The 7,740-nt window shown below is 38.3% G+C and overlaps 1 non-coding gene across 1 annotated transcript; it reads left to right on the top strand.

The window, feature by feature from the left end:
• Nucleotides 1-7,136: 7,136 nt before the first annotated feature.
• LOC136401730 (U1 spliceosomal RNA) lies at nucleotides 7,137-7,301 on the top strand. Its single transcript, XR_010750734.1, has one exon. It is a non-coding gene; the product is annotated as a U1 spliceosomal RNA (small nuclear RNA).
• The last annotated feature ends 439 nt before the right edge of the window (nucleotides 7,302-7,740 follow it).

The raw sequence follows: 7,740 nt of genomic DNA, 5'->3' as shown, positions 1-7,740 counted from the left end.
TTATTATTTCCTTCCTTCTACTATATTTGGGCGCTTTACTTGCTGTTCTTTTTCTAGTTCTTTTAGATGCAGGGTTAAGTTGTTTATTTGAGCTTTTTCTAGCTTCTTAAAGTGTGCCTGTAGTGCTATGAACTTCCCTCTCAGTACTGCTTTTGCTGTGTCCCATAAATTTTGAGTTGTTGTATGCTCATTGTCATTCGTTTCTAGGAATTTCTTTATTTCTTCTTTGATCTCATTCTTAATCCATTTGTTATTTAACAACCTACTATTTAGTTTCCATGTGTTTGAGAATTTTTGAGCTTTTCTGTTGTGGTTTATTTCTAGTTTCATGCCGTTGTGATCGGAGAAAGTGTTTGATATGATTTCAATCTTCTTAAATTTGTTGAGACCGCTTTTGTGCCCTAACATGTGGTCTATCCTAGAGAATGTACCATGAGCACTTGATAAGAATGTATATTCTGCTGCTTTAGGGTAAAGGTTCTGAAGATATCTATTAAATCGAGTTGATCTAGTGTGTCCTATAAGTCTGCTGTTTCTTTGTTAATTTTCTTTCTTGAGGATCTATTTAGTGATGTTAGTGGGGTATTGAAATTCCCTACTATTATAGTATTGCTGTTTATCTTGCCCTTTAAATCCATCAAAGTCTGCTTTATATATTTAGGTGCTCCTATACTAGGTGTATAGGTATTTATAATAGTTATATCTTCCCATTGGATTACTCCCTTTATCATTTTGTAATGGCCTTCTTTATCTCTTACTATATCCTTTGTTTTAAAGTCCAATTTGTCTGATATAAGTATTGCTACCCCAGCTTTTTTTTCATTTCCATTTGCATGAAATGTTTTTTTCCATCCTTTTACCTTTAATCTATGTGTATCTTTTGTTCTAAGGTGTGTCTCTTGTAGACAGCATATGTACGGGTCCTGTTTTCTTATCCATGCAGCTATCTTATGTCTTTTGATTGAATTATTTAATCCATTTACATTTATGGTTATTATTGATATGTAGTCATTTATTGCCATTTTATTCTTTAAAGCTGTATTCCTTTTTTGCTATATTCTTTTCCCACTTCGATCTGTTTACAACTGGCCCCTTAACATTTCCTGCAGCAATGGTTTAGTTGTAATGAATTCCTTGAGTTGTTTTTTGACTGGGAAGCTTTTTTTTTTTTTTAATTAATTTATTTATTATTTATTCATTTTAGAGAGGAGAGAGAGAGAGAGAGAGAGAAAGGGGAGGAGCAGGAAGCATCAACTCCCATATGTGCCTTGACCACGCAAGTGCAGGGTTTTGAACCAACGACCTCAGTGTTCCCAGGTTGATGCTTTATCCACTGCACCACCACAGGTCAGGCCAACTGGGAAGCTTTTTAATTCTCCTCGATTTTAAGCGATAGCCTTTCTGGATAAAGTAGTCTTGGTTGTAGGTTCTTGTTTTGCATTACTTTGAATATTTCTTGCCATTCCCTTCTGGCCTCAAGTGTTTCTGTTGAGAAGTCGGATGGCACTTTATGGGGGCTCCTTTGTAGGTGATAGCTTTTTTTTCTCTTGCAGCTTTTAATATTTTCTCTTTATTGCTTAGCTTTGGTATTTTAATTATGATGTGTCTTGATGTAGGTTTCTTTAGGTTTCTCTTTAATGGAGTCCTCTTTGCTTCTTGAACTTGTGAGAATTTCTCCTGCATTAATTTAGGGAAGTTTTCAGCTATGATATGATTGAACAAAGTCTCTATCCCTTGTTCTTTTTCTTCTTCTTCAGGAACCCCTATGATGCAGATGTTATTTCTCTTCATGTTGTCACAAAGCTCTCTAAGAGTTTCCTCAGACGTTTTGAGTCTCTTTTCTTTTTTCTTCTCTGCTTTCATGCCTTCATTCCAGTTGTCCTCCAACTCGCTGATTCGATCCTCAGCTCTATCTATTCTGTTTTTAATTCCTTCCATTGTGGTCTTTATTTCTGATATTTTATTTGTCATCTCTGACTGATTCTTTTTTATACTTGCTATTTCTTTATTTAGGTGTTCATAATGACCATCCATTGTTTTTCTAAGATCCCTAAGCATCCTTACAATCATTATTTTGAATTCCGCATCTGGAAGTTTGATTATGTCCATATCACTAAGTTCATCTCCTGAAGGTTTCTCTTGTGGTGTCATTTGGATTGTATTTTGTTGTCTTCTCATTGTCTGTGTTTGGGTGTTTTGTTTGTAGAGCTGGTTGAGTCTAGGCTTGGTGTTGTCTGCCTCCAGTTTTCAGTTGTGTTATTTCTAGGTCTTCTTGGGTTGGTATAAGGTATTATTTGTAATCCACTTTCGGATTTGGGCAGCTTTGAAGTCTTGATTTGTTTGTTTTCTTAACAGGTGATAGTCTTGTTTACTGATCTCGGCAGGGGGCTTCCTTGAAACTGTATCCAGGAATGCGATGGGTTTAACCTGAGACTCTGAAGGCCTCTTCCACCAACTAATCTCTCTGGGGGCAGGGTGTTTTCTCAGCTTCAGTAGGGGGAGGTGTATCTCAGATCTCCATGGAGACCTGAGTTACTGCCCCTCCTCCCCACTTCTTGTTTTCAGCTGTGCCTTGTTGCTGCTGATTGAAGCTGGAGAGATGTCTGGAGATCTCTGATCCGGAAGCAATTCAGTACTGTTCTGTGGAAGGTTCAGTCCCTCCCCCAGCTATGGCCACCTCCAGCACGGATGAGTCAGCTTTTTAGGTTGTCTCCTGCATTCCTTAGCCCCTCACAGTTTGTCCTTCTCTCTGTCCTTTCCACTTGGGAGATAAGCTGGTCTTTTCAACACACCTTGCTCCCTGGTCACCAGGCAAGTGGCTGTGAGCAGTATTTTCTGCTCTTTTCCCTGGAGTGAGATCCCCTCTGGGCTCTCAGCCTCAAACCCCCCCCCCCCGTTCCTGTAAGCAGGGGAGATTCAGACACTCCCTACCAGGTTTGTTGTGACTTCTTCTTTGTTCCTTGGTTTTTGAGAGCTGTTCTTGTAGTCCAGAGTTGGTTTTTCATGCTGATTTTTCCTAAATTGATTTGTATTCCAGTTTGGTGGTGAAAGCTGGGCGTCTGTGCATCCACCTACTCCACTGCCATCTTCAGGTCTCCCAAGTATTTCCATTTTGAATCAATGGTTATACATAGGCACTTGCAAAGAAACAATAGAAACAACCTTGCTTGCCTCTTCTCATTATGGAAACAAATGGAGGCATTGTTCATTTGCTGGTGTGGTCTGAGTGAGACATCAATAAGAATTCATTAGTGGCCCTGGCTGGTTGGCTCAGCGGTAGAGCATCGGCCTGGCATGCAGGAGTCCCAGGTTCGATTCCCGGCCAGGGCACACAGGAAAGGGGCCCATTTGCTTCTCCACCCCTCCCCCTCTCCTTCCTCTCTGTCTCTCTCTTCCTCTCCCGCAGCGAGGCTCCATTGGAGCAAAGATGGCCCAGGCGCTGGGGATGGCTCTGTGGCCTCTGCCTCAGGTGCTAAAATGGCTCTGGACGCAACAGAGCGATGACCCAAAGGGGCAAAGCATCGCCCCCTGGTGGGCATGCTGGGTGGATCCTGGCCAGGCGTATGCGGGAGTCCGTCTGACTGCCTCCCCGTTTCCAGCTTCGGAAAAATGGGAAAAAAAAAAGAATTCATTAGTAGTAGTTAATCTGTGATACTCTAAGAACTGTTACTGCAGCATTGGTCATTACATTGATCATTACATTCAAATATCTTATATAAAGAAGTTCATATTAGAAAAAGTTCAGAGAGTAATATTTGCAAGAAATGCCTAGAATTTCTGAGAAGGATATGTTTTGCAGTTACCACACTAAATAAAACACCCTTTTATGAAATATTTAGTATACCATATTAAGCTAAAAGTACCACATGTAAAGCACAGTTATTAAAATGTTTCCAATGAGTTACATACCATCTATAAAAAATAATTTATTTAAACTTTAAAGAGTTAAAAAAATTGTATCTTTAATCTATCCTATAGAGTAGACTATAACTATAGCATGCAATGAATTGAGTGACAAAGATTTCAAAAGTGTAAGATTTAAAAAATTATATATTAATGGTAATAGCACAATAATCTATTGAGTAAATACTATGTATCAGTAATATATTTAGTGTCTACTCTGTCAGGGCATTCAGATTCCCTAATATTTACAATAACTTAGGCAAGGTTGGTATATCTTCATTTTACAAATAAAAAAATGAGACTCATAATTTAAGCAATGTGTCCAAAGCCACACAACCAGTGATTATCTGGCTTCCCAATTATGATGCTTCTTCTTTCACAAGACCATTCTTCCAACAGCTCAGACTATTCTTGAGAACTTAAGAGAAAAAGCACCCCAGAGGTCACTACTGAGGCATTCTAACACTGATCGACTGCAAAATTTCCAGTTGAAAAGCTGACTTCAGCATCCACTCTGAGGAAGTGAAAGATTATTTCAGAAAGAAACTTCAGTAAGACTCTTCTTTCACTTTTTTCTGTCTAACACCTCTTCTGATAATCTGAATGTTTTCAAACCTTCCATAGTTTGGAGTACAAATGATGCCACATTTATAAAAATGCTTAAAAATCAGTGGCTTATTATACTTTCTAATACTCTTAAAGACTAAACTTTTCTTGGTATTATTAGTGGTGCTCAAAGGTGAATTCATGCCCTACTCCTGCCATGTTGTATCACCTGTGTCCCATATCAGAATGCTACCCCACCCTTAGTTAAGTAGTCAATATTGCAATGATTCCAGAAACATATTTTAATGTGAAATAGATTTAGAGGCTCCACTTGGTGGGGGCTGGGGGAAATAATTTTCTCTACTCTGTGTTGTACTCTGTACTCTTACCTCTGAATTAATGGGTTTACTCCTAGAGTCTCAAAACTTCCCTCATGAAAACAATGCCTTTAGAGTCTGTTCTTAATTCTTCTCCCTCCAGATTTTAAATCAGTGCAGAGGCTTACAGGGCCATTCTTTCTCATTTCCACTATCTCAATAGACTCAGTACCTCCTCACAATGCTAAAGATCCTCTCTTTCTTTTGAACCTAACACACATCCACACATGATATATACACACTCTTACATATAAATCCATTCAAATGAATTCCTAGAATGATTACTAGCACACCAGCTCCATCATTAGACAAACTTTACACTAAAATTTATATCATGAATACCCTACAACCTCTCTGAAAGATAAGTTACTACTTATCTTTCAAAACCTCTACAAAGTCTATCCTGATATCTCCCAAGCACAGTTGGTAGATCCTGTGTCCTTTGACACTATTCACATTCTCCAAAACTTATTTTAATGATTTTCTTAAGGGTCTATTTCTTATTATAGATTCTGAGCTCCTTGAGGGGAACAGACTATTTCTTATTCAATGAGCAGGACAGTGCTAGCAACATAACACAGATCCTGGCTTAATAAAATGAATGAATGAAATAATTCATTATAGAAGCCACCCACATGAAACTTGGTCTTTATATTCCATTTTAAAACCTCGGGCATGACCCTGGCTGGTTGGCTTGGTGGTAGAGCCTTGGTCCAGTGTGTGGAAGTTTCAGTTCAATTCCTGGTCAGGGCACACAGGAGAAGTGCCTATCTGCTTCTCCACCCTCCCCCTTTTCCTTCCTCTCACTCTCTCTCTCTCTTCTCCTCCCACAGTCAAGGCTCCATTGGAGCAAAGTTGGCCCAGGCGTGAGGATGGTTCCATGGCCTCTGCTTCAGGTGCTAGAATGGTTCCAGCTACAAAAGAGCAACAGCCCAGATGGGCAGAGCATCGCCCCCTAGTAGGCATGCTGGGTGGATCCCAGTTGGGCACATGCAGTGGAGTCTTTCTGACTGCCTCCCTGCTTCTAACTTCAGAAAAAATACATACATAAATAAATAAATAAACAAAAAATCTCAGGCTTTGTTTCTATAGCAGGTAAAAGAAAGATTGCAATTTTATTGATGATACCAGTAGGTCATCAAGCTTAATGTAACTTTATTCTGGCTTAATGTAACTTTAGTAAGTTCAATTTCATTTGGAAACACTTCTTGAGTGGTTAAATAATGGAGAAAAATAGTATAAGATTCAGAAACAAAAATTAACATAAGAGCTATGATAGTGTATGGTATAACAAAGATTAAAACACACAGAGAAAGAAGTGAAATTTTTTCATTCAAGGAGACTTCTCAAAAGAGGCAGATCTTGAGTTATATTTTTGAACTGGGGAAGAAGAGAATTCTAAAGGAGGAAAAAACTGTAACAAAAGCCAAAGATCAATGAGTATGCAGAGTAGCCAAGACACAACAGAGACCAAAGGAGGGAGAAAATGGCTTAGAAAACAATCATAGAAATATGAAAAAGGAAGCTGTGAAAAGCACTGATTAAATCATTTCTACTGTTTATGTACTGAGAAAGGCAAAAGGTTTTTGGAGGAGAATGCTCCAGTGTATTAGCAAGGTAATATAGCACTATATATTGTAGAAATATATTAGAATTTACAGGGCTTGAATGTACTTTGTAAGAGACATCTACTGCCAATATCTTGTTCTTTTACTACAGGTTCCGGGGAAGAAGGAACTCTCATAACCATCCTTGCAATCAATATATGGATACTGACAATAAGGGCAATGATAAAGACCCTTTCTTTGAGGCATATTCATCATTACTCATTTCTCCAGAAAAGTGTCTCAGAGTGTCTTCTTTCCATAAAGATCCATATGAAAAAGCTGGTTACTTAATCATTATAACTGTTTTATCTAATTCTAAGAGATTAAGTTTAACAAATCATACAGCCAGATCTTATTAAACAGTTAACTCTAATTCATGTGCTAAAAATAATTTATTCTAAATAAAATTATTGCGATTTCACCTCTTTATTTCCTTAAAGGGGGAGATTCTTCATAAAATGTTCTCATTCAGATATTAATATCTGCTCTTTTTTCTGCATTTCCAAGAGAAAATGGCTATAAAGAATATTAAAAGGAAGACATATAGGTATTATTATAAGAATCTAAATCAAAATTAATAAGGTGTGGGTTAAGTCACTAGGAATAAAAGGAAGAAATATACAGGGAAACCCTAGATGTGTAGATACAGAGCTAGAAAGTTTGGTCAATATTAATTATGAAAGTGAGTTGAAATGTCTCAATAAAACTGCCAAAAGCAGGGGAGATACCATGGTCACAAAGGTGATTTTCCCAGGGCGAGGCTTATCCATTACATTCCGGATGTGCTGACCCCTGCGATTTCCCCAAATGTGGGAAACTCGACTGCATAATTTTTGGTAGTGGGGGACTGCGTTCGTGCTCTCCCCTGAAAAAAAAAAACTGCCAAAAGCAGTGAGCTCAAGTGCCAAGAATTGAACCGGAATACATTTCTGTACCAGAAGTTCCAATAGATAATGAAGGAACTGCGGGACAATAAATAGGATCTGGAAAAGAGAAGAGACAAAGCAGGGGAGTAGCAAGAGTTTAGCAAAGAGGGTAGTAAACATTGGAGAAGTTCTTCCAATATGAGTATTAAGAAGGAAAGCACTTGCTCTAACCAGAACTGGATATTGTATGACTCATAATCAGTTCACAGTCATGATACAATGGCCATATTGCTGCCGGTTGTCAACTACTACTAGTCTATTTTCTAAACTCATCCTTAACTGTCAATTCCAAAATCATCAGCCATGTCCTCATTAGGACATCTCTAGCATTGTGACTATTATCATGTTGAGTCTCCCTATGAAAATTAAATGCAAAGTTTG

Source organism: Saccopteryx leptura, chromosome 3 (assembly GCF_036850995.1).
Source record: "Saccopteryx leptura isolate mSacLep1 chromosome 3, mSacLep1_pri_phased_curated, whole genome shotgun sequence".
NCBI lineage: Eukaryota > Metazoa > Chordata > Mammalia > Chiroptera > Emballonuridae > Saccopteryx > Saccopteryx leptura.
This window is presented reverse-complemented; position numbering and strand designations above follow the sequence as displayed.